This window comes from Engraulis encrasicolus, chromosome 16, assembly GCF_034702125.1.
Source record: "Engraulis encrasicolus isolate BLACKSEA-1 chromosome 16, IST_EnEncr_1.0, whole genome shotgun sequence".
Lineage (NCBI taxonomy): Eukaryota > Metazoa > Chordata > Actinopteri > Clupeiformes > Engraulidae > Engraulis > Engraulis encrasicolus.
The window spans coordinates 16,615,931-16,643,036 of record NC_085872.1 but is presented as its reverse complement, the minus strand read 5'-3'; the positions used below and the strand labels follow the sequence as shown (position 1 = coordinate 16,643,036).

The 27,106-nt window shown below is 42.6% G+C and overlaps 2 long non-coding RNA genes across 2 annotated transcripts; both read right to left on the bottom strand.

Moving 5' to 3' along the window:
• Positions 1-508: 508 nt before the first annotated feature.
• Positions 509-2,543, bottom strand: LOC134466340 (uncharacterized). Its single transcript, XR_010038276.1, has 3 exons — positions 2,122-2,543; positions 1,631-1,721; positions 509-1,398 (listed from the first exon to the last, which is right to left on the bottom strand). It is a non-coding gene; the product is annotated as an uncharacterized LOC134466340 (long non-coding RNA).
• Positions 2,544-21,755: 19,212 nt separating this feature from the next.
• On the bottom strand, positions 21,756-22,952 carry LOC134466339 (uncharacterized). Its single transcript, XR_010038275.1, has 3 exons — positions 22,880-22,952; positions 22,618-22,777; positions 21,756-21,858 (listed from the first exon to the last, which is right to left on the bottom strand). It is a non-coding gene; the product is annotated as an uncharacterized LOC134466339 (long non-coding RNA).
• Between the last annotated feature and the right edge of the window lie 4,154 nt (positions 22,953-27,106).

The window sequence follows — 27,106 nt, the reverse complement described above, 5'->3', positions numbered from 1 at the left end:
ACCATGCGCAAGGGAGTTCATTTTCCATCCACTCGTGTCCTCAGGCAACGCCCCCGTACCAGAGCCATTGATAACACAGAGTTACGCCTACCTTTGATCTCGGCGGGAAAGTCACCTAGTGGCTGTGTAGACACGCTAATGGCTCTGTAAAGTTCTAAACAAACAGAGAGCCGTCATTGACTTCTACTGAGCAGAATAAGCCTTTCTACAGTAAGCATTGAATAAATATGCACACAAACGGGATCCATCCCATTTTTTTAGGTAATTCGTCTAGTACATCTAGGTGATATAAAATACTGTGTTGTTTACACGCTACTGTCGTAGAACTGGTGTGTTTTTATCACGTTTTGAGGGAAATCACCATTAGCTTAGCCAGGAGCCCGCCACTTACCTATGAGATGCTAACTTTCTTGGTAGCTTCTGACTGTAATCGTTAAAGCGTTGTGTTCATTATTTACACTACAAATATTAATTCGATAAAAACTAATCACATACACTTGTATGTCTATAGATCTCTAGCAGTGAGACGCAGGCCAGCTTTAGCCTTTATGAGGCTGCATCAGACCTGCCAAAAACATGCATCGTTGCATGCAGGCAGAGTGAAGAGGATCAGGGCAGAGACGTGTAGTCCCTACACACGACTCTGAATCAGTGGCATGGAGCAGGGCCATGGATCTGTCATGTGGACTAAATAAATTATAATTAAAAAAAGACAACAACTGTATAACCAGTACTTGAGTGGGTCAATTAATTTTTTTTTTAATGTATTTATGTATGTTTTGAACACAGAAATACACTGGATGCTCACTGCTATGGTGCCAAGTTAGACAATAACCTAGTGTGAATATGCATTTTTAATACTGTATACCTTTTGTTATTAACTGTGTGAAGGCATAGCATAATGGTAGAACATCATACAGACACTTGGAATGCTTTGTAAGCATCAAACTGTTGACAGAGCACGACACGCATGAAGAATTCACATAGGCCTAAGAGTAAGGTTTGAGGTTTCTTTTTGCTCAGCGTAACAGTAATACAACAACAAAACTGTACACTTCATAGTTGCAAAACTGAGCTAATGGAACATATTTACAGCAATGCAAGTGATAATGATAAAAAACAAGAAACAGATAGAGCAGTCCAGTTTTGGGTGCAAAACACAGGTAGTGTAACAGATGTAAAGAAACTGGCCATAATACAAACGAAACATCTGGAGTTGTTTTGGAATGGTGATGTGGGAGAAGAAATGGAGCCTATGCAATCCTACAGAGTGTGGAAGGCCAAAACAGGACACAGGCTTGTCAAGTGATCCGGTTTCTGTAGTACCGAGTAGTAGTAGTCTGTAGTATGGAGCCTCTGCAGGTGTCATGCAACTCACAGCACTTCTGAGTGTTGTGCCTGTCAACAACACAGACATGCAGCGGTCATACTCAACGTGTAACATTGAAATAGACAGAAAATTAAAACTATAAAAGGGGTCTATGCTGCTGTATATGAACAACAAATATCATTATCAGTGAATATGGTACACCTGGAGCAATTAAGTGAAGAACCAGATGAAGGTGGGAGACAAGCTGTATGAAGACGAGCAATGAAATGAAGAATCACATTGTAATAACAATATACACACCATGACTGTGAAGGTGGAAGACAAGGTGTATGAAGAAGGGCCAGAAATCTGTTCAGGGGTCATCAGTCAATGATGAGTGAATATGACACAGCTGGAGCAATGAAATAAAGAAACACATGAAGTTAGGAAGGGCACTGACAATCTGTTCAGGGGTCATCAGTGAAGTAAAGAATCACATAGTAATAATAACAACACACCAAGCGGTGAATGTGGGGGCAAGCTGTATGAGGAAGAGCAATGACATAAAGAAACACATGAAGTTGGGAAGGGCACTGACAATCTGTTCAGGGGTCATCAGTCAATGATGAGTGAATATGACACACCTGGAGCAATGAAATAAAGAAACACATGAAGTTCTGGGGTAATCAGTGAAGTAAAGAATGACATAGTAATAATAACAACACACCAAGCTGTGAATGTGGGGAGGGGGGCAAGCTGCATGAAGACGAGCAATGAAATGAAGAATCACATTGTAATAACAATATACACACCATGACTGTGAAGGTGGAAGACAAGCTGTATGAAGAAGGGCCGGAAATCTGTTCAGGGGTCATCAGTCAATGATGAGTGAATATGACACACCTGGAGCAATGAAATAAAGAAACACATGAAGTTCAGGGGTCATCAGTGAAGTAAGGAATCACATAGTAATGATAGCAACACACCAAGCTGTGAATGAGGGGAGGGGGGCAAGCTGTATGAAGAAGGGCCGGATATCTGTGAATGATGAGTGAACATGACACACCTGGAGCAATGAAATAAAGAAACACATTGTTATAATATACACACCAAGCTGTGAGTGTGGGGGCAAGCTGTATGAGGAAGAGCAATGAAATAAAGAAACACATGAAGTTGGGAAGGGCACTGACAATCTGTTCAGGGGTCATCAGTGAAGTAAAATGATAGACTGGCAGACAAAAAAAATAGACATTAATCCACCACTCATTCAAATCAATCAGAAACTATTTGATTTCACAGAGCTAAAAGGAGAAATACAGGTATACGGCGCATTGTCAATGCGGTGCACATCTGGCTACGGACTGTGCATAGTAGTTCGACTAGCCAACTTCAAAACTGTTCAGCAAACTGTTCAGCAACTGTTCAGCAAACATCCATGGTTTACTCAACAGAAATATATATTTCTCGGTTTCTGAAATACCTGGGGTCATCAACTTCAGTACTTTAATATTCGGGACTCAATTGTAATTTTTGTAGCTAGCCAACACATCCACACGTAAATGCTTACTCGCTACGCTAACCACATGCAGCTACATGCATTCAAATAGCTGGGAAGATCAAACCACGAATGTACACGGGTAATATGGCGTTATATGAATGTGGGAAGTAGAAAACACAGTCGTTTATGATACAGATAGTAGCGCATTGTATAGGATTGTAACGTAGCCACTATGCTAACTTAAGCTACCAGAAGTGGTTATTCATTCCTAAACAGCGTTCGTCTTTAACATCGACATCGCAATTTTCATGCAAACCACATGCAATTACATAATTGAAGGCTATACTTTAGACAACGGATACTGAAACACAGAAAACATTTCGATTTGTTCTCCCATTTATCAACTTACCGAGAAAGGTGTCGACAGTCAAACGAAAGTCTACGGGGCCCACTTCCGGATATGGAACTTCTTGAAGTCTACAGGGAGGAGCCATGACACGGAAAATAGACCCCGCCCCTTGCCCACGTATGCCAATGGGATATACACAACTCTTTTCTATTCATGACTCTGCCCCGTACTACACCGTGGCCAATGCATTCCCCGCCAAGAGATTGTTCTTTCTCTTGAGTTTCTTTGGTCTAACCGAAGGAAACATAAGGTGCGCTGTCACATGTGTGTGTGTGTGTGTGTGTGTGTGTGTGTGTGTGTGTGTGTGTGTGTGTGTGTGTGTTTATAGGCTACTTACTATGCGTGCGTAACTAAATTAGGCTACTGCAAATTGCCTCATCCTAACGTCTTTGCCTATCTTGGCTATTTATCACGTGCTATTTTGAGTATGGAGGAGCCCACATAAATCTTGCTTGCGCACAGGTTCTGTTGTTATTACAGTGGTCTCGGGCTTCGGACGGGTTCGGACACAAACATTTTAAATAGTCTCGGGCTCGGGTCGGGGTCGATCACTTTTCTGTCGGCTAAGGGCCGGGCTCGGACAGAAAAATACGGCCCGAGCCACACTCTAATCACAGTGGGACAGACATCACTGGAAAGGAGAAGCTGGAGCACACTGCAGCTTAGTTTTCAAGACTTTATTTTGTGCACACACGCGACCAACGTTTCTGTGTTGCTACACTTCTTCAGAGTCAAATGATAGCAAGAGAGAGACACACATTTCAAGACTTGACATTCACAGGTGATCCTACTTGGTCTGGCTAAATTGGTCTGATCTCATTGCAGGTAATTGACCCCACCCCCCAACACCAGGACAAGATTGTAGACAATTAGACAGCTTGCCAACTTCCCAAAACAAAATAAAAAAGTGAAGAAAAAAAAACAATACACAAAGAACATTGTCAATAAAACCACAGCTACAATTATTACAAGACCACAGCCGCGATGCTGGAACAATTTGTTACAGATCGAACGGGTGGGCAAGTTCTAATCAGTTTTTTTTTTACTTCTTGGACATCTCAAGTAAACAATTTGGCATGATAACCATTGCAAATAGGTAGCTTTTTGGTAGTTATCATGTGTTGAACTGGTGGACCAGTAAAATAGAAATGTGAAAATCGGTATTGTGGTTTCATTGCTATTATTTAGTTTGTTGACCAAACAGGGTGCTTGAATTACCTCAGGGATGCTTTCCCTTCTATTAAGACCCCACAGGGGCTGTTTAGACCACACATAGGCCTAATAGAATCACCTCAGCAATATGTGAATGACAAAATGTGATAAAAAGGACAACATATGAAACACCAAAAAAAACATAATGAACAAACACATATTAACATGTGATAACCATATGCTGTACATTAATATGGCTTATTATATGGTTGTGACGTCATCGGTCGAATGCTCCATTCATTTCAACGGGGCTCCCCAACGTTCGCACGTCTGTTATTTTTCGATAACGGACGGGTTGGTCTATAACAGACCACTGTCAATGGCAACAAGACTTCACTGCTAAAGCGACTTTTCAACAAGACTCTAATCAGCTGCTGTGATAGACAACACCTGTTGTCCTGGCTACCTAGCTGTTAGCGGTGTTCCACAACAGCACTGTTTTGTTTTGCGCAGCAACAATCTTTTGACATTAAAAACTATAATAGACTTCACATTAAATAGGCCTAAAGACATGTCCCCGCCATGTGTGAATCATTTAAGTATATCCATATAATAAGCGGGTTAACTTTCGGCGAGTCGGTCGCTTTGTGGAATAGCAGCACTTCAGAGAGAACAAGACCCCTCCGCTCCGCGTCGGGGTCTAAAGATTCTCTCTGTCGTGCTGCTATTCCACGGTAGCGACCTTCTCGCCGAACGTTAACCCTTACATGATAACCATTGCAAGGAGGTAGTTAGTGAAAGATCATGCCTTGAAATGGTGGACCAGTAAAACGGAAATGTGAAAACTGTATTGTTGTTCTTTGTTATTATGCAGTTTGTTGACCACACAGGGTGCTTACATTTCCTCAGGGATGCTTTCCCTTCAATCAAGACCCAAAAAGGTTGTTAGACCATACCAATAGACCTAATAGAATCACCTAAGCAATATGTGAATGACAAAATGTGATAAAAATGACAACATATGAAATCACTTTTTTTCATGAAACTTGTCCTGCAACAGCAAGAATAACATGAACAAACACCATGAACAAATACACATTAACAACATTAAAATAAACTAAAGAGCATTATTTTTCAGTCCTGAAGTTCTGACTCAGTCCAGTAAGCATCTGTAAATATGTCACCATGATTATCCTCTTCATGCTGATATATGCATGTCTGAAGTTTTTAGAGGGTTGTGCATTTTGAGGTACTTCTCAGACATTGGCAATCCAGCAGTTTACATTGATGGCTGCACTTGCAAGACATCAGTTGTAGCACTGCCTCAGGGGCTGGAGATTGCCGCATCCACTGTATTGAGCTGGTCATTTTCATAGTGTGCCCAGCCATGGTCAAGTGGGCTTGGGATTTGTGGATGCTGCTAAAGACTTGCTCTCAAGATTCCAGCCTGATAGTTGGCTAACATAGCATGCATGAGGAGGCAGTCCTCACATGGTGGACGTTTGCTTGATTCACACTATCCATGCTGAGTGCAGAAAAGCTGGTAGCGGGATGCATTTATGTTCTACGTATTTGACGATGCTATGTACAGTTGGCACCTAAATCCTTCATGAATACATCCATGGACAGCTGAAAGTCCTGTCCCAGCTTATGAAAAACTGTTTGAAAGAGCTCTGATCTCATCGTGAGCTTTAAGGCTCTGAGCTTTCCACGGCCTGCACTGTCCTTTTGTGTTTTTATGATTTTTTTTTGTATTTACTTTACATTATTTTTCTATTGTATCCCTTGCCTCCTCCCTCTTACATTAGAAAATTTGTATTTCATGTTAAGACATTCCCTATCACATAACCTGGTGGCTTGGTGGTACTCGCACTGGGTACAAAGTAGTTCAAGAAAACTGTCATGTGGTGTACCCCAGCTGGCTTTAACGTCATAACGCAGTCCCTCTGTTATAACCTTATTGTCAATAAATGGTAATGGCAAGTCTTAATCGGTTACCTAAGACTTCCTGCATTGTTAGCAATGTTGTTATAATGTAGTTGAGCGTTTTCAGCCAAGAGTGAATTGTCGCCAGGCCCATTTGCAGAAGGAGGCCATCAGAGATGGAAATAATACTAAAAAATGTAATTAAGTAAAAATAGTAAAATATCATTACTTGGTTCACATTCTACTCAAAGTAGAAGTAAACTTACCTGTTTAAAAATCTACTTGAGTAAAAGTTTTTTTTTTTTTTTAACTTTAAAAAATGTACTTTGAGTAAAAGTTAGTTACTTCGAGTTTGTCTTTCTATCGCTTTCCTTAAATAGCACCCTTCGTGACCTCGGTCTATCTATACACAAGTCATCTTCCAATAACCTGGCGATCGTGACAACAAAATTCTGTGTGCCCTGGTGTGGCAAAGTTGCAGGCCTAGGGTCAGCTCATTGATACAACAGCCCATTACTCTGAATTTAGGGGTCTGGATTTCATTGTGTTTGGGTCTGGGACCTTCAATTTCAAAGGCTGGGAAGCCTACCAAAGGAAATAGTCCGGTGGATTTCATTTAATTCCCAATTGTGAGATTAAATTCATGAATAAGTTTTGTTAAAGAAATAATAAGTCTTGTATATCTTCTAAAAACTGTTTTCAGGCTGCGTTGCTACTCCCTCAGATCTAGTCCCTGGTGAGTGCTCTACTATTCTCAGCCAGTCGCTTGCAACTCTATTGTGTACCGTCTGTGGGCTGTCTGACTAATGGTATGGGGCCGGCAGGCCCTAGATAGTCATCCAATAGATTAGTCCAAAATAGATAATTTATGGTAAATGGTAATAACACACAATTTCCCTTCACGTCTGACAGATTTTCCCCTTTATTTCAATTTTGCCTTCCTCAGTACTCATGTTACTTACTGATGTACCGGTAAGTAAAATACTTGGGCCAAATTGTAATTTGAGTAAAAGTAAAATCACCCATTTTAATAACTACTTTGGAAATTACAAGTTACTCATTAAGGTACTCAATTACAGTAATTTGAGCAAATGCAATTACTGGAGGTTATAGAACTTAAGTATGAGGTGGCCCATGGTCAGTATATCAGGAATATACACATCACCACTAAAAGTGTATAGGCCTTTTCCTCACACGTGTTATGTTTATGCATGTACAAGAAAAGGTATTGTATAAACTTGAATTGATGTCTATCCCTGATATTGTCTAAAGGGTGCCTCATACTTAAGTAATACTTATTACTACTTAAGTGTTTTTGGGAAACTCAGCCGAAGACGATATAATAAAGAGTTACCAGCAGGGACAGCCAGATGAAGGTAGATATTTGAGCAGGAGACAAATGCAAGCAGACTCATAGAGTCAACTCCGTCAGGCACAGACACACAGCCACTGCCACACCAACATGCACCCACATAATGTGTTTTCTCTGGGTTTCTGGTAATGTGTGGAATGATCAAAATGTGAGAATAGCGTAACATATGAATCTGGAAACCAACACTTATTTTCACATAGTAATTGTACTTTTATTACCAGACACTGAAGCAGTAACTGTAACATCACCATTTACGGCCCCTGATGTAATTTTAATCTTGTGCAGTTTCACATGGAATTTGACATGCTTTGTAAAGAACTCTTAGAAATTGAATTTGCAATACAATTAAGTTATTGTGGTAAGTATATGTATTATAAGTTAGTGGAGGTGGGTCTGTTGTGAAGGTGCCCACCTTCAATATAGGCCTAAACTGCAGGGGGAAATCCTGATTTATGTTCATAGTGCAGCCCCCCAGCTCCCCACTCCTGCTTTAACCTAGCAAGGCAACTGGAAGTTCCACATGCCCCCGGCCCCCACGTTGAGCACCTGCCCCCAAAAATGTATGTGCATGCCACTGGATTGTATAGTGTAGTACACTCTCAACAACAACATGGTACAAAAAGTGACTTTGTCCTCTCCAAACACCCTTAGTCGGTGTAAAAAGTGTAGTCTCTGCTTCATCCAATAGGTCTTTGTCTACATATCAAATTCGGGTGTGTATGTAAATTAGTTCACATTTAAATACATTACACTTTGTTTGGATAATGAAACATAACTTTAAGGAAACTTGTAATACAAAACCCACCTGTATTGTAATGTACTGGGAAAATTGTGGGGTGAGGCATAGAAGTTTTATTTTTTTTTACCCAATCTACCAGTATTTTCACTGTTGAGAAATAAACCCTCATTTTTTAAATGAAATTCAGTGAAAATGGGGGCCTGAACTAAATTAAGTGGGGAATATGTGTTACGTGCCCTTTGAGCCCTATCTAAGAATTTTGTATAATAACTTTTCCTATGAATATATTTACCTCACAGTCATTTTTATGTTCAATTTATCAAGATATTAGCAAATTAGCCTAGGCGTTTTTAGTGTAAAATGGTTGAAATAAGAAATGCATGATAAATATGATAAAGCTACTGTTTTGCAAAGGTTATCCAATTCATAAACTGGACATATATAGCAATAATAAAATATCAACAAGACTTTGCCCACCCTTTCGATTGCGATCATTGGTCTGGCTCATGGACTACAAAATAAAGTCTTGAAAACTAAGCTGCAGTGTGCTCCAGCTTCTCCTTTCCAGCTATGCCAGTGACTTACTGGCAGTGTTGCCAGATGAGGCTGATGATTTCCAGCCCAAAAAATGCTCAAAACCCGCCAGGAAGCACTAAATGTCGATGGGAAAGATTGGGCGAGTTTTCCTGTAAAATGCCATTTTTACCCGCAGACGGCCATCCCAAGCAGCCCAATTGGGTGGGAAACAGCCCAATCTGGCAACACTGCTTACTGGAGCCTCAATGCCAGTGATTTCAAAAGCACTGGGACACTGATCTGTGATAGGTCTGTTAGAGCATTGAAAAGGTGGGAAAAAGGCTTGTAGTCTCAACAGAAATCCACTTCTCTTACACTTCCTATAGGAAGTGTTAAGAGATGAATGCGGATTTCTCCTATCTCAGGGGGAATTGAGAGATTTTTGCAAGACCATTCAAAAGTATGACTGGGTGTCTAGCAATGGAAAGCCTAATGCAAAATGGGTGGAGTGTCCCTTTAAGTACAGTACTTCATTACTTTTACTTCGTTATACATCTCTGGAACTGAGGCACAGCCAACCCTACCGCTGCACCGCGGCTTTAAGTGGCTGCACGTCGGACATGCGACGTCTGTTGTGTAGTCCAAATAATTACATATTTTTCCACACACACAACTCAAAAATCGCTTGAGTCAACAAGCACACCATTGGTTGTTATTAATTCTGAGGCACAGCATATGTGTGATCGACAGGGAAATGCGAGGTGGATCGGAAAATAGCTTTGATCAGTCCATTACAGCCCAGTCAAAAGTTTTTGCGTTCCCAGCCCCACAAGCCGCCCGGAAGGGGTGGAGACTTAGGGTAGAGTGGGGCAATACGCCCCCCATCTGTTTTCCCTAAATAACCACTAGAGGTCGCCAATATACATTTTCACTGTTGCTATGCATTACGTTGACAACGGGGATAAACAAATTATCCAGACAAGACGGCCGAAGCGACGTATTTTGAAGAGAGACGATTTACATGGTAAGTGATGTAATTTTCAGATGCAAGTAAACAAGTGTTTATGAAAATATAGTTAAGCAGTATATCTCAGTAATGTATGATAGAAGAATAGTGAAGTCTGTAGATTTAGAGCATATACTGTTTATAACGAATACAGTTATATTTTAATAACTAAACCATTTTTTGAAAAACCATCGGTTGTGGGGCAAATGGCCCCCTATGCAGAGGGGCAAAACGCCCCCAGGGGGCATAGTTTCCCTCTATCAAAATATTAATATAATAACAGCCCTGTCCAAGAAATCGTTTTTTTTACATGTCATTGTGTATAAACTAGTGGTGGGCCGTTATCGACGTTAACGTGCTGCGATAATGTGAGACTCTTGTCGCGCGATAAAGAAAATATCGCACGTTAATCTATTCTCAAATAGGTTTGGAGTTTGGGTATGCACGTCACCCTAGCGTGTAATTGACAGACGCTTTCAGACTGCGCTCCAGTCGTTTCTCATCTCCACCTGTTGCTTCAGCAAACTTACTAAATATGAAGTGTTTACATGCTGTAAACATTAATCCCTCTGCCGTGGTAGGTGTTGTTTGAGTGCTTTTTCATAAGTGGTAGACTAAAAAGACATTATTGTTTGAGGTGAAGCATAGAGAGACATTATTGTGTGTGAGTAGGTTACCAGCCCGACATCGCCTACATTTCCTCACGCATTGCATGGGACACATAGCCTAAACATCTTCCAGAAATCTTGCCTGTGCCATAATTGTAAAACATTCTGTGTGATATGCATTTTGAAGATTGTCAAACTGAAAATTTTAATATCTACTCTCACTGAATGTTTGTGTTGCAATCGCGCACATTTGCGACTCAGTGAGATATTCTCATGTCAAACGGTAGCCTACCTAATAGCCTAATCCTCGCGGTTGTCGCGCTTAATTTTTTTTTTGCAAACTGAATTCATTTCGAGTTGTAACTCCTCTGGTGTTCTAACTGAGAAGAGCTGTCAGGTTTAGGCCAAATCGCCGTGTGCCAGTGCTGTAGGATCTGGATAGCTAGCCTGGCTCTGCTGAGTGCTGAGGGCTGCGCTACTGCCTACTGCGCGCAGAGCTCCTCCCTCTCTTAAAGGAGCCGCTGCTCTTTTTACCATCAGTGGCAGATTCTCTCTCTCTCTCTCTCTCTCTCTCTCTCTCTCTCTCTCTCTCTCTCTCTCTCTCTCTCTCTCCATTAGAAATGCTGAATTGTTGAGGTAATTTTGTTTAAATAGCCTAAATGTTTGATAGATTTATCTGTATTTGCCTCTACAACTTATAGCTGTTAATTTTGAAATTTCAGTATCTTATAACTGTAAATGCTTTCTAACATATTGGACACACTTTACACATATTGCAGTGGTTTTTGTTAACATCACCAAGTATGAACATGACCATTTTTTGAAGATGAGATGCATTTTGGAAAAAAAAGATGAGCTCTGGTCTAATGCGCCATCTGTTTTAAGAAACCCCAAGGTTTTTTACGGCATTATTTCGCTAGTGTGCCTATTCTGAATGAGCCATTTTGATATAGATTAATCTAGATTAATCTAGATTAATTTCATAATTACAGTGAGATTAATCTAGATTAAAAAAATTAATCTATGCCCACCCCTAGTATAAACAGATGGTAAAATCTGAATATTTGAGCAAAACCTAAAATATTTACCTCGGGTATGTTAAATATGCTAGCAGAGTTAGCACAGTTAGCTCAGGCGTTTGGGTGAACCAGAAAAATGATGCCTATATCTGAAATCTATTTCATTATATTAAGCTAGACCTACATGTCTGTACCTAGGTCTACCTGTATAGGCTAAGCTTATGTTTCATTTTATATGTAGAGGTTTCTTGTTGTTTTGTTAAGAATGACAAATGATTATCTAACCCATAGGTCAAGCGTGGAAATGTCAATTCTCTCTTTTTTATTTTCTTCTCATAGATGCGGAATTATAAAAGAATAAGCAACCGTGGGTGCTACACAGAGGGGGCCCTACAAAATGCCCTCAAGGCCATCAAAGATGGAGCTGCCCTAAAAGCTGCAGCCCATCAATTTGGAATCCCCCCAAAGACCCTGAGGCGGCACAGGGACAAAAATGTTTTAGAGCCGGGCATGAAGAGATTAGGCCGCAAAAGTGTTTTCCCAGCCTCCTTTGAGGTCCAGCTGACGGGACACATTCAAACAATGGAGAGGGCCTTGTTTGGTCTGAGGGCAGGTGATGTCAGAAGGCTGGCTTTTGATCTAGCCGAAAAGGTAGGCCTCAAGCACACCTTTAATCGAGAACAGAAGATGGCAGGGAAAGATTGGCTGAGTGGTTTTCTGAAACGTCAGGGAACCCTGTCCATCAGACAACCAGAGGGTGTGAGCTTGTCGCGCATGGTTGGGTTTAACAGGCCGAAAGTGGACCTCTTCTTCTCAATATATGAAGAGCAGCTACAGAAGCTGGGAGAGAGTGTCGGGCCCACCTGTGTGTGGAACATGGACGAGGTACTTACTTACTTACTTACGCCTATTACCCCTTCTGGGGTATAGGCCACCAACAAGGTTTCTCCAGGCATCTCTGTCCTGTGCAAGTCTCTCCAGTTGTTCCCAGGTGTAGCCTGCGCTCTTGTAGTCTGCCTGTAGATCACGACGCCATGTGTTTCTTGGTCTTCCTTGCTTTCTCTTCCCTTGCGGGTTCCACGTGAGGGCTTGCCTAGTGGTGTTGGAGGTTGGCTTTCGCAGAGTGTGGCCGATCCATCTCCAACGTCTCCTGACTATTTCTTCATCAACTGGTTGTTGACCTGTTCGGTGCCAGAGCTCTTCATTGCTGATGGTTTCTGGCCAGTGCATGCAAAGAATATGTCTAAGACAGTAGTTGATGAATGTCTGAGTCTTCTTGGTGGTTGCCACTGTGGTTCTCCATGTTTCGGATCCGTATAGTAAAACTGACTTCACATTGGAGTTGAAGAGTCTGGTCTTGGTGTTGATGGTTATACTGTTCGACTTCCAGATGTTCTTCAGCTGGTTGAAAGCGACTCGTGCTTTGCCTATTCTCATTTTTACATCAACATCTGTGCCTCCTAGTTTGTCCATGTTGCTGCCCAGGTACGTGAAATTATTCACTTCTTCCAGTGCTTCTCCCTCCAGGTCGATAGGTGTTTGATTGTTGGCGTTGATTCTCAGGGTCTTCGTCTTTCCTTTGTGGATGTTAAGGCCTACTCTTACTGAGTTCTCTGCTACTGCAGTGGTCTTATCCTGCATTTGCTGGTGATTGTGAGAGAGTAGTGCAAGGTCGTCAGCAAAGTCCAGGTCGTCCAGTTGTTTCCACAGAGTCCATTGTATCCCATTTCGTCGTCCGTCTATCGAGGTCTTCATCACCCAGTCCATTACCAGCAGGAACAGAATGGGTGACAGCAGGCATCCCTGTCTAACCCCTGTTCTAACTTGGAAGGCTTCAGTGAGGTGTTGTCCTTGGCCATGAACTATTACTCTGCATGTCATGTCTTCGTAGGAATTTTTGATGTTAGTGATTTTGCTTGGAATTCCATAATGCCTAAGCAACTTCCATAGGGTCCCTCTGTGCACGCTGTCGAATGCCTTCTCATAGTCGACGAAGTTGATGTATAGGGGTGAATTCCACTCCACTGATTGCTCTAAAATGATTCTGAGTGTAGCAATTTGGTCTGTGCAAGATCGTTCCTTTCTGAATCCGGCTTGTTGGTCACGGAGCTGTGTATCTAATGAGTCTTTGATTTTATTTAGTATGATTCTGTGGAATACCTTGCTTGGAATTGATAGCAGTGTTATGCCTCGGTAGTTGTTGCAATTGCTGAGGTCTCCTTTCTTCGGTAGCTTGATGAGGTATCCTTCCTTCCATTCAGTTGGTATCCTTTCTTCTTCCCAGATTTTTACCTTCGCCAAGACAAAGTCGGCGAAGGTTATGTTTTGACCGCCGTGTATTTATTTATTTATTTGTTAATATGTTTGTATGTACTTCGTATAACTCGGACAAAACTGAGCCGATTTTTATGAAATTTAGTGGGATGATTGGTCATGACCCAAGGAACAATCGATTAGTTTTTGGGAGTGATTGGGTCAAAGGTCAAAGGTCAAGGTCAAAATGTTTGTTTGTACTTCGTATAACTCAGACAGAACTGAGCCGATTTTTATGAAATTTAGTGGGAGGATTGGTCATGACCCAAGGAACAATCGATTCGTTTTTGAGAGTGATTGGGTCAAAGGTCAAGGTCAAGATCAAAAAAGTAAATTGAGCCGATTTTTATGAAATTTAGAGGGATGATTGGTCATGACCCAAGGAACAATCAATTACTTTTTGGGAGTGATTGGGTCAAAGGTCAAAGGTCAAGGTCACGAAAAGGTCAAAAACGTAAATTGAGCCGATTTATATGAAATTTACTGGGATGATTGGTCATGACCCAAAGAACAATCGATTACTTTTTGGGAGTGATTGGGGCAAAGGTCAAGGTCACGAAAAGGTCAAAAACGTAAATTCAGCCGATTTTTATGAAATTTACTGGGATGATTGGTCATGACTCAAGGAACAATCAATTACTTTTTGGGAGTGATTGGGTCAAAGGTCAAGGTCACGAAAAGGTCAAAAACGTTTTTCTTTGCCAAGCACTACATGCCAGAACAACGTGTGCATGCGGAATTGAGTAAGAGGTCAAGACTGGGCCAAATATGTAATATTACGATATTCTGGTCCGATTTAAATGAAACTAATACCAAAATTTGGAGAATGTTATGCCCCACACTCTGAAGATGGCCTGAAAAAAATAAGTGGCGTAGGCGAAGGTTTGCGCTCTACCGAGTGCCCATTCTAGTCTTGAAGAGTGGTTGAAGTAGGTTTGTTGTGGTTTCTACATCTACTTTCAGAGCCTCAGCAGGAATGTTGTCAGGTCCTGCTGCTTTCCCCCCCTTCAGCTGTCTAATGGCCTTGTAGATTTCGTCCTTGGTGGGTTCATTGCAGTCTATAGGAAGGTCGCTGGATGAAGGAAGAATTTCCGGTGGGTTCTGGGGTGTGGGTCTATTTAACAGCTCTTCAAAGTGTTCTAACCATCTCCTCCGTTGACCTTCTTCTCCTGCTATATTGTTCCCTTGCTTGTCTTTCACAGGTCTCTCTGGTCTACTAAATTTTCCGGATTGCTTCCTTGTAGTATTGTATAGTGCTCTCATATTGCCTTGTTGAGCTGCTTCTTCTGCCTCGGCTGCCACTGAGTCGATGAACTTTTGTTTATCTACCTTGATGCTTGTTTTAGCAGACCTGTTTGCCTCACGGTATGCTTCCTGTGCTTTAATCTTCTCTGCTCTGGTTCGGCTGTTGTTAAAAACTGCCTTTCTCTCTCGACGGATTTGGATTTTCTCCAGGGTTTCTACTGATATCCATTCCTTGTGGTTCGACTTCCTATTGCCTAACACTTCTTGGCATGTTTCGGTCATAGTGTCCTTTATTGTTTTCCAGCTCTTGTCAATAGATGCTTCTCCCTGCAACTCCTGCAAAACCTGGTACTTGTTGCTGAGGGCAAGTCTGAACTCTTCCTGCTTGGCTGGTTCCTTGAGGAGTGTTGTGTTATACTTCTGGCGTTGTCCTGCTTTTCCTGTCCAGGTCTTCTTCAGTTTCAGTTTAAGACGGGCCAAGACAAGGTGGTGGTCAGAGGCAACATCCGCTCCTCTCTTGGCGCACACATCTTGAAGGGATCTTCTGAACTTGCGTGAGATGCACACATGATCAATTTGGTTTTCAGTGGATAAGTCCGGTGATACCCAGGTTGCTTTATGTATTTTACGATGAGAGAAGATGCTGCCGCCAATGACCAGGTTTCCTGTGGCACACAGGTTGACGAATCTCTCTCCATTGTCATTTATCTCACCTAAGCCCTGCTTTCCCATCACTTCCTCGTAGCCTGTGTTGTCACTGCCGATCTTCGCATTGAGGTCCCCCATGAGGATTGTGATGTCTCGGTCTGGCAGTCTTGCTAAAATGGCTTGTATTCGGTCATAGAATTCGTCCTTGTTCTCCTCTGTACTGTCGTTGGTTGGAGCGTAGCACTGTAGGATGTTCATGCTAATTCTCCTATTTTTGGTCTTGAAGGATGCTGTTACGATGCGTGGTCCATGGGCTTCCCATCCAGTAAGCGCTCTCTGGGCTGTCTTCGAGAGCATGAAGGCCACTCCATGTGTGTGCGGTGCTCCGTCTCCCTCATTTCCCGAGTAGATCACCAGTTCCCCTGTTGTCAGTCTGACCTGTCCTATGCCAGTCCATCTTGCCTCACTAATTCCTAGGATGGACATCCTGTATTTTCTCATTTCTGCAGCCACTTGAGCTGCCTTCCCTAAATCGCTCATGGTCCTCACGTTCCATGTCCCGATTCTGGTGATGGTCCTGGGGGACAGGATGGTAGTCAGCGAAGTCGCTTCCAGGGACTCCTGGCTTTTGCCACTCCGCGTCATTTGCCTTTCTGGAAGTCCATCTTCTGCCAGGACCGGGGTGGGTGTTCAAAATGTTCAGAAACCACACAAAATAATTGGCACAAAAGGAAAGAGGCAAGTGGGACGATTGACAAGTGGGGAGAGGGGATTTACAGTCACAGCAGCATATGGAATGAATGCCGCTGGGCAGTTCGTTCCCCCACTCTTCATCTTCCCAAGGAAGCGCATGAGTGACCGTCTCATGGTAGGGGCTCCTCCTGGGTCAATTGGTACCGTGACCGACTCAGGGTGGATGGACAGCACTGTCTTCATTGAGTGGCTCAAACACTTCCAGACCACCATTGGATGCACCCCCCAGAGGCCTCACATCCTCATACTTGATGGGCACCACTCCCACAAGACCTTGGAGGCAGTGCTTTTTGCCAGGGATAACGGTATAGTAATGATCACCATCCCCCCCCACAGCAGCCACAAGATGCAACCCTTGGATCGGACCTTTTTTAAGTCCCTAAAATCCAATTATAACGCAGCAGCAGACAGATGGATGACGTGCCACCCAGGGCAGAGAGTTGACATCTACCAGGTGTGTGGCTTATTCAATGAGGCATATTCTACCTCAGCCAGTGTTGGGAAGGGCCAGAAGGGGTTCCAGGCCACTGGATTACGGCCTGTGAATAGAACCATCTTCACAGAAGAGGACTTTGAGGGGGCAGAAGTCACTGAGGAGCCAAATCCAGACAACAGGGAAATCGCGGAGGAGATGAGTGCTGGTAAGAAACTATAAATAATATCACTAGTAGGCCTACTCCTTGTGAACCCATCATCATCATCATCATCATCACTAACTTGTGAAATGTGTGTGTTTTTGACAGGGCCCAGTACGGCTTCTGTGGTCCTCAGTGCCCGCCCACAACCTGGTACAACACAGCAGAGGCCAGTCCAGGATGGTAAGAAAACTATTTACTATATTCACTTAAATGGGCATCATTACCATCATTATCATCATCATATGCATTGCATCCTGTGTGTGTGTGTGTGTGTGTGTGTGTGTGTGTGTGTGTGTGTGTGTGTGTGTGTGTGTGTGTGTGTGTGTTTTGACAGGGCCCAGTACGTCCTCTGTGGTCCACAGTGTCCGCCCACAACCTGGTACAACACAGCAGAGGCCAGTCCAGGATGGTAAGAAAACCTTTCTAACTAATCAGTAAATTGAACCTCATCCCCATCATTTTACCATATTAATCTTCATCATCATACTCATACTCATCATCATCATCATCATCATCACCACCATCACCATTGTCATTACATGGTGTCCGTGTGTGCGCACTTGCATATTCTTGACAGGCCCCATCATCATACTCATCATCATCATCATCACTAACTTGTGAAATGTGTTTTTGACAGGGCCCAGTACGTCTTCTGTGGTCCTCAGTGCCCGCCCACAACCTGGTACAACACAGCAGAGGCCAGTCCATGGTAAGATTTTTAAAGTATTATTATTATATTCTCTTTTAACGTCAGAGTTACTGTGCTTTGTGTTTGTATGTGTATTAAATAATTCTTATTTGTTTTTAAAGGAGAGGCTCTCTCCATTATTGAGGAGCTGTCCCCCAGGCCACGGATACAGACAAAGAGGCCTAGGAAGAGGGCCAGTGAAGCGTCAGCAGTCCTCACCTCTTCCCCTTACAAGAGGGTTTTGGAAGAGAAGGCTACCGAACGCCAAAACAAAGCCGTCCCAAAAAAGGTTAGGAATAAAACTAAAAACGCTATGAAGCCAAGCAATCAGAATGAGGATGCTGATGCTGAATGCCTATACTGTTCTGAGCTGTTTTCGATTAGTGGGGGGGATTGGATAAGATGTGAGGGGTGCCAGAAATGGGCTCTCACCGAATGTTCCAATGAGGTGGGAGGGGAATTTGTATGCGAACGTTGTATGGAATGAAGGTTGTCTGTCTGTCTGTCTGTAGGTCAGTCTCTCTCTCTCTCTCCCTCTCTCTCTCTCTCTCTCTCCCTCCCTCCCTCCCTCTCTCTAAATGAATTTATTATCTACGTATGTATATCTATTTATATAAATACTATTGTAATATTAACTATTATATCTATTTATATTTATTTATTTAGTTATTAATGTATTAATTAATCTATGTATTTATTTATTTAGTTATTTATTTATTTATTTATTGATCTATGCCGACATGAATGTATCCTTGTTTTTATTATTTTTATGTAAATTGGATGGAATTTATATTTATTACAGAGTGAAGGCGTGGTTGGTATGGTTGAAGGAAAGGGGGACTAAGTGTGTGTGTGTGGGGCGGTGGCGGCGGGGTGGTGGGTTGATGGGTCAGGGGCAGTGTGTTTTCTGTTGGTGTTATGTGTCATGTATCTTATGGTTCTGGAGACTAATAAAAATACCTAAACTTGCCTATTTTACATTTGTATTTTTTCCCATATTTGTTATGAATTTGAATTTATTTAAGCAATATGACCAGAGTGGGAGGGAGGATTTTGACCTGACATCCTCCCAGGTGTGGTTCATAGGCATTAAGCCGAGCTAATTGCTATTGTATAATAGCCCATTAATGCATATATATATATATATATGTATTATATATATATATATATATTTATTTTCATTCATCTATATATTTATTCATCCTAAATTTAGCCTGGTATTTTACATTTGACCGCTCAGATTAATTAATTTATTTTAATATTTTGTAATGCATATATTGATCCTTAATATTGTGTATGCACTGTTGAAATATTACTGGTCTTTTATTTCCAGAGGTTAAAAGTAATACTCTGGTCACTTTGGTAATGAGACATGAAGCAAACAGGTTGGTAACAAAGGGGGGCATTTTACCCCACCCCTGGGGGCGTTTTGCCCCACTGGTGGGGTAAAACGCCCCCCTCACACAAAATTTTGTTTTTGTTAAAATATAAACAAACTATTAACTTGGAACATTTTCCTTGATGGTTTATTAATGATGTCACTGCCACCAAAAACTTTGACAAAAACTGAACCTATGGGATTCTTCTGCTTAGAGAAAAGTTAAGTTTTCCTTAAGGGGGGCGTTTTGCCCCACCCTACCCTATGTGCCCCATTTGTCTGGCTTGTTGGGGCTGTACAGCTTCAGAGTTGACCTCCCCTTGAAAGCAATTGTCATCTCGTCCAATGACAGCTGTTTGCGTGGCCCATACACAGCTGAGAATTTTGGGATAACGATGTCTATAATTGGCTGCACCTTGAAAATTCGGTCATAGCCTGGCTGCCCCCTCTCAATGTAATTTTCGTTGTTGGTGAAGTGGAGGAAAGACAAAATAATTTGGAATCTATTTCTTGACATTACTTTTCCAAACCCAGGTGTTTGTGTTGTCTCAATTTCTCCCCAGTAATCTGTAATCTCGTGCTTCTCCACCAGACCCATGCTCAAGTGGAGAGCGATAAAGGCTTTCATCTCCGGGACTGTCACGTCATACCAGCCATGAAACCTAGAACTTGGCAGGAGCTCATGGGAGGCTAAAAATTGCTGCGCATATCTGTTTGTTTGGACTGTACGCGCATTCCAAAATTCGTCGTCTAGAAACAGTGACAGGAAATCTAGGGCCGAATCGTTCACTTTTTCACCCTTGTATCCAATCGGTTCGTCAAAACCTTTTATCCAATTACCATTACGCGTCTCGCCCACATTGCCCAGTAGCTCCCATCCCTCATTGTCAGCTTCTACTAGAAGCGGAGCCGTGGTGGCTGTAGCAGAGGTAAAGCCCCTACTCCCTCTCCCTCTCCTACAGCCGCCTGCTCCGGGTGGAGCAGGGGCTGCGTAAGAACCACCTCTCCCTCCCCTTTTAGCCTTCATGCCCACTGGCCGCCTCTCACGGGTGAAAGAAGCCCCATCCTCTCTAACACGACTACTCCCTCGAGTCATACTCCGACCCCGTTTACCTCTTCCACCCGCCCCAACAGCTCCTCCACTCGCATCGCTACCATCCTGCAAAACCTCCCCACGAGCAGGCACAGCGTGGCTGCGGTAAAAGGTCCTAGCGCCAAGCCCTTCACCAGCCCGGTTTACGCCGCGCGCACTGCCACTACCACCACGTCCCCCAACCTCCACACGTACATCAACATTACCACTACCATTAGGGGTATTTGGGCCAACATCATTTTCGATGTCGGGAGTGTTTGGTCATGCTTGTGCATTACATTGATCAGCCACAGACTCTGCCGTAGGCGAGCCAGGAGTACTCAGATCACTGAAGGACATGTCATCATCTGAAGGCATAAATTCCGCCTCAGAATCTGGATCCGCAAACAATACCCCTAGCACATCATCCCTGGACATCATACGTTTTGCCATTTCACCGTAATTTGCTATATATTTCACTAAAAACTGCTAGCTCGTCAGACGCTACCATCTTGCTTAGCTCCGCCAAATCCCACACGTAGTGATGGCGAAATGAGGCTTCCTGAACCAATGAGGCTTTCATGCAAAAAGGTTAGAGCTTTCGAAGCCTTTCTTGAAGCCTCAGTTCTCACTGGTGCCATCTGGTGTGCAATGAATTGGCACCGCAGGCATTGGATTTAATTTTAACTTTTTTTCTCGCGTCTTATTTGCATCCCAGACAGTCGGCAAGATGTATTTTTTCCGATGTAAAATACATCGACAAGACGTCTATAGAAGAGCGTTTGCTCATCGGCAAGATGCTGGGCAGACGTGCGGCAAAAGAGCGGCGTCCGATGAAATGCCTACATTTTACCGATGCATTGGCTACCCCGACGTCTGCCCAGCATCTGACCGATGAGCTACCGCTGTTTCAAAGACATCTTGCCGACGCATTATTACATGCATCTCACCAGCGTTTAGCCGCCATATGACCGCTCATTTGCCAACGTTAATTTAATTATGGCCGTTGCCTACGTCTGCCCAGCATCTGGCCGATGAGCTTCCGCTCTTTCAAAGACATCTTGCCGATGCATTTATTTACATGCATCTCGCCGACGTTTAGCCGCCATATATCCACCCATGAGCCAACATTTACCCGATTTAATTACGACCTACTCGACGTACCCCATCTGCGCGAGAAAGCATCCAGACGTCTCGAGGAACAGCTGATTTTAGGTTGCAGCTGTGAAACCAGCATGCCAGAAAATCAGCTCTTTCCATAAACAAAAAAGACGTCTGAATGTTCTCACCGCTGCAGTGGAATTCCGCCTTATGTGAGGTCTTCTGGTCAATCATTCATGCCTGGCATTTCCCCCTGTTTACCAATGAGAAGAGACAGTTCATTCTAATTTTACGGACAATTTTATTTAAATTATAAAACTGTAGGCTAAAACAAAAAATGGGTAAATTATTAGGTCTGGCGCCTTTTCCGTCCACCATTGCGGTCTGCGCTGAGCCGCAACCAATTCTTCAAGGCGGTCTCCACCTCGGCCTCTGTGCCGCTCCCCACTGGGTTGGCCAACACTGCGCCTACAGAGAGAGAGAGAGAGACAGGGGGGTGGGGGGGAGAGAATATATGGTGATTGACAGTTTATGAGTGATGTAATAGAAATGCTAGGCCTGTTTATATTACAGTGAAATATTATAGGCTATTACAGAGAGAGCAACTATCAAGACAAGAATCTTCTGGTGTTTCACACTTGGGTAGTGAAAAGTAAACTGTAGGAACGCCTGTTGATAAACAAAATAAAATATTTGAAATATATGTTTTATCATTATATTTTTCTAAGGATTGCTTCTTTGGGCCAGTTAAAATGGTGAGGTGCAGAGAGGTGGAGGGCCGGTCAAAGGGGCTTGGTGGGCCGCATCCGACCCCCGGGCCTTAGTTTGGGGACCCCTGCTGTTGGCCTACCCGACAGGTAGCGTAGGCCTACAAGTAGGCCTAGGCCAGGAGTAGGCCTACACTTGGGTGCTCTTGACTTTTATTCTGTGAGTTTTTTGGCTTTTAATCTGTGAGTTTTGAAGTGTTGAAGTGAATTTCTGTGCAAACAGATATTATCTTAGTTTATCTCATCTGATCTGATCTTATCAAACACTCAAGTGGAAGTAAAGACCTATTCAAACTGTTTTTAAAAAATGTATGCCTATAGGCCCAGGCTTAAGGTACATTAAGAATAAAAAAAGAATAATTTCAGGACAATATACTCGAATTGGGGCATATTGTTGTTTCAGGCCATAGGGAAATGGATAAATGACGGGATGCTAGTCATTGGTTAAGCGCAGACTTACTGAGAAGAGCGTGGTGGGTGGGCGTCGATTGGAGGCCCGTCTTTTCTCCCCTGCCACACCAATTAAGCTGGGTGGCCAGGTTTTGGTGGATGACCTTGGCACATACCCTCCACACTGTCTCCTTCACTGTCCTCCCTCCAGCCAGCGACAGTTTACTTATCTGTAAAATGAAATAAACCCAACACCTCAGTTTCAAGACCTGCTGCATGTCTGGCGATAACATTTTCGTCGTTTGCATTTGTGAGTCGTGGATGAGAATTACCACTTTAGTCCTGAAGGACCCGTCATTTTGCAAACGTGTGTCGAATCCTTGAAGATCCTCAACTGTCTGCAGTGGCAGCATTGGTAAAATGACTGGGGCTTCTCTGGCCGCTCCCGGACGGTCTTTTTGGAGTAGGGTAATGATGTGATCAACTTTTTGGTGGAGTTCCCCCACCTGCTCCATGAGATATCGCTCCACTGCTACAGAAAAGATGAAAATGTGCATGCAGGTAGAATTGACATAGCCTATTAAGACAAACTCAACACTATTTCAGACAACAGAAACCTGACCATACCTGTACATGCAGTGGGGGCTGCTGCACGCGTTTGATCTGTGGAGGTGGGATGGGGATAGAGTTTAGCAACAGGGACAGCATCTCGAATCGATATGAATAAAATATTACACACTGCTTACGTTGTTGATCTCCCCCTGTAATATCCTGGGATTTCTGGGTGGTGGCTACTAAAGAAATGAAATGGAAAAAGATAACCAAGGCAGATTTTAAAGGTTTCTCTTACAGGTTCTCGTGTCATTTTTGAACTGCTTACAAGCTTGTAATGGAATGTAAAGTACTGACTGTGATGCCTCTGTTTATTTACCGTACTTACATTCACGAGGGTTTTCTAATTGGTCTTCATCTAGTTGTTCTTCATCGGTTTCTGAAAATGCACAGAAGAAGACTTTGATACCACAAAAAAAGAAAGGGAAAAAATGATTAGTAAGTTATAGTGTGTGTGTGTCATCTTACCGGTATCTTCAGGATTATTGGCGATGTCCCTCCAATTAATAGTAGATACTGTGAAAAAAATACACACAGTGAAATGCTCAAATACAACAGGCTTGGTGCTCTTAAAACATGTGTGGCATATGTAGGCTTTAGAAACTTACAGTCGTCATGACCTGTGGCCCTGTGCTCCACATTCCTACTCACAGCCTCTACCACTGTAATGGAGAAATACAAGTTTGAATTAAAAAAAATAGAAATGATTAAAATAGATGTAAAAATAAAGTGCACAATAAGAATGATAGGCCTATAAAAAAACAAGGTGAGCAATTGAGAACAAGGTTAGAAATTCAAACAAGGTTAAGACATTTAAAAAAAAAAAAAAACAGTGCATACAGAATTGAAAGTTTTGCTTAGATGAGATTTAACTTAGTAACAGACATAAAAACATTTTTTGAATCTCATTCCATGTTGAACAAAAGCAGTTTCGTCTTCATTATGGGGACATTTAAAAGAATGTATTTCAGCATAAATTATATTGACTGCAAAAAGATAAAAGGCTGAAGGGGAGTTGGCCAACTATGGCAGTGTAAGTTTTGCTTCCGCTCATTGTCTGTGTTTACCAGTAAAGAAAACTTACTTTGAGTTAGTGTGGAGACCTCAAGAGCAGCACCACCTGGTCTCTCTGCCACCTTTCTTCTCACTGCCAGTTCAAGAAAACAGAAAGACTAAAAGGATCAACCACAACTTCAATATTGAATCAACATCTGATGCTTGTGAAAAGCACTGCGTTGTAAAAGTTCCTATCAGTCTTGTTCACGCGATAAATAGGGGCTAGACAAGTTATAAAAAAGAAAATTAAGTTTTAATTCAAAGTTCCCCATCATTTACAACATTTTCCATCTTAATTCAGTTTATTAAAGGGACACTCCACCCATTTTGCATTAGGCTTTCCATTGATAGACACCCAGTCATACTTTTGAATGGTCTTTCAAAAAACTCTCAATTCTCCCTGAGATTGGAGAAATCCACATTCATCTCTTAACACTTCCTATGTCAATGATGTAAAAATGGTCATTTTGCATCATCGACATAGGAAGTGTAAGAGAGGTGGATTTCTGTTGAGACTACAAGCCTTTTCCCACCTTTTCAACCCCGCCCATAGGGGGTTGGACCTAATGCTCTAACAGACCTATCACAGATCAGTGTCCCGGTGCTTTTGAAATCACTGGCATTGAGGCTCCAGTAAGCAGTGTTGCCAGATTGGGCTGTTTCCCACCCAATTGGGCTGCTTGGGATGGCCGTCTTCGGGTAAAAATGGCATTTTACAGGAAAACTCGCCCAATCTTTCCCATCGACATCAATAGAATTGGGCGGGATTTAGTGCTTTCAGGCGGGTTTTGAGCATTTTTTGGACTGGAAATCATCAGCCTCATCTGGCAACACTGCCAGTAAGTCACTGGCATAGCTGGAAAGGAGAAGCTGGAGCACACTGCATAGTTTTCAAGACTTAATTTTGTGCACACACCCGACCAACGTTTCGGTGTTGCTACACCTTCTTCAGAGTCAAATGATAGCAAGAGAGAGACACACATTTCAGGACTTGACATTCACAGGTGATCCCACTTGGTTTGGCTAAATTGGTCTCATCTCATTGCAGGTAATTGACCCCACCCCCCAACACCAGGACAAGATTGCAGACAATTAGACAGAGAGGCTTTGTGGAAAGGCATTTTGGATTCATACTCTAAATTCAGTGGAGCCTCAGGGCATAAATGAGGAACACAATATGTCTTGCTCTCTGTAACAAATTGTTCCAGCATCGCGGCTGTGGTCTTCTAATAATTGTAGCTGTGGTTTTATTGACAATGTTCTTTGTGTATTGTTTTTTTCACTTTTTTATTTTGTTTTGGGAAGTTGGCAAGCTGTCTAATTGTCTACAATCTTGTCCTGGTGTTGGGGGGTGGGGTCAATTACCTGCAATGAGAGCAGACCAATTTAGCCAAACCAAGTAGGATCACCTGTGAATGTCAAGTCTTGAAATGTGTCTCTCTCTTGCTATCGTTTGACTCTGAAGAAGGTGTAGCAACACAGAAACGTTGGTCGCGTGTGTGCACAAAATAAAGTCTTGAAAACTAAGCTGCAGTGTGCTCCAGCTTCTCCTTTCCAGTGATGTCTGTCCCACTGTGATGCACCTGCAAGCAGGGTTGCCAGATGCGAATGATGATTTCCAGCCCAAAAAATGCTCAAAATCCCGCCCAATTCTATTGATTTCTATGGCTAAAATTGGGCGGGTTTTTCTGCTAAATGCCATTTTTACCCGCACACGACCATCCTAAGCAGCCCAATTGGGCGGGAAACAGCCCAATCTGGCAACACTGCCTGCAAGCTGAGGGAGGGATGATACACAGAATCCCAAATACCTGGGTGTGGCCTGTGGAACTTGAGCATTGCAGTGCATTATGGGGATTGTTGTCACAAATCCACAAGCACTAAAAAGTCATTTTCTGCCTTTTCTTGGCCAAGAAGGCACCAAATTAGAAATGTATGTTACTATTCCACTATACATATGACCCACTTTCAGTAACATATTCATGTCTCCACCGGTGGAATGCCCCTTTAAGGGACACACAGTGACAAAATAGTTATCCTACTTACCACCCATAGAGCTCGAAAGTGACGTCACTTCCCCCGATTTCATGGGAACTCAGCGGCGTTTTTAGCCGAAAATCGTAGCATGTAATCCAATGGCGGTATTAAAATGGCATTTCGATCCCCTTCGAGTTATGCCACGAGCTCCATATATGTTGTTTCTGATATTTTTGCCTAATTTTTCGTATGAACCCCTAAACTTTTTAGAAAGCTGTGTTTCTTCACATTTTTCATGCCGACGGCCTCGGAACAAAACATTGATACTTCTGCTTGAATAATCTTTATCTATCCTCTTAAACAGCATATTTGGAGCCCAGCGCATATCATGACTGAGATCAGAAGATATTTACTCGCTACCATGTTGTTAGATGGTCAACTGAGGTCCCGTGAAACGCGGAACTAAGGGGCGGGACTTTCGAGCTCTATATCAATGGAAAGAGGGGGAGGAGGAGGAGGGGCTTTGGAGGATTTTGTTTGCATTTTTTTTTTTTGGCCAAGGGTGGCCTCAGGTCAGGGGATGATGGTGGTGTCGGCGATGGTGACCTCAGCTTCATTGGTCTAAAATAAGTGAGCAAGTTTACATATGTCAGTTTTTTCACTGCTAATGAAACAGAGATGTGATGCAGTCACTATAAAAAGAATGATTAAAAAGTCATGCTTACTTTTTCCTTGGCCTTACCACTTCTTCCTCCTCCCTGTCCGTATTTAGGTATTTAGGTATTTAGGTGTGGCATGATGTCTTCCACCACTTTGTTAGAAGTTCAAAGTTGCCATTTTAAGTAAATGTTATTGTTTAGTTGTATTCAAAACATATGAACTATAACAATTGAAATGACCAACACAGACTTACT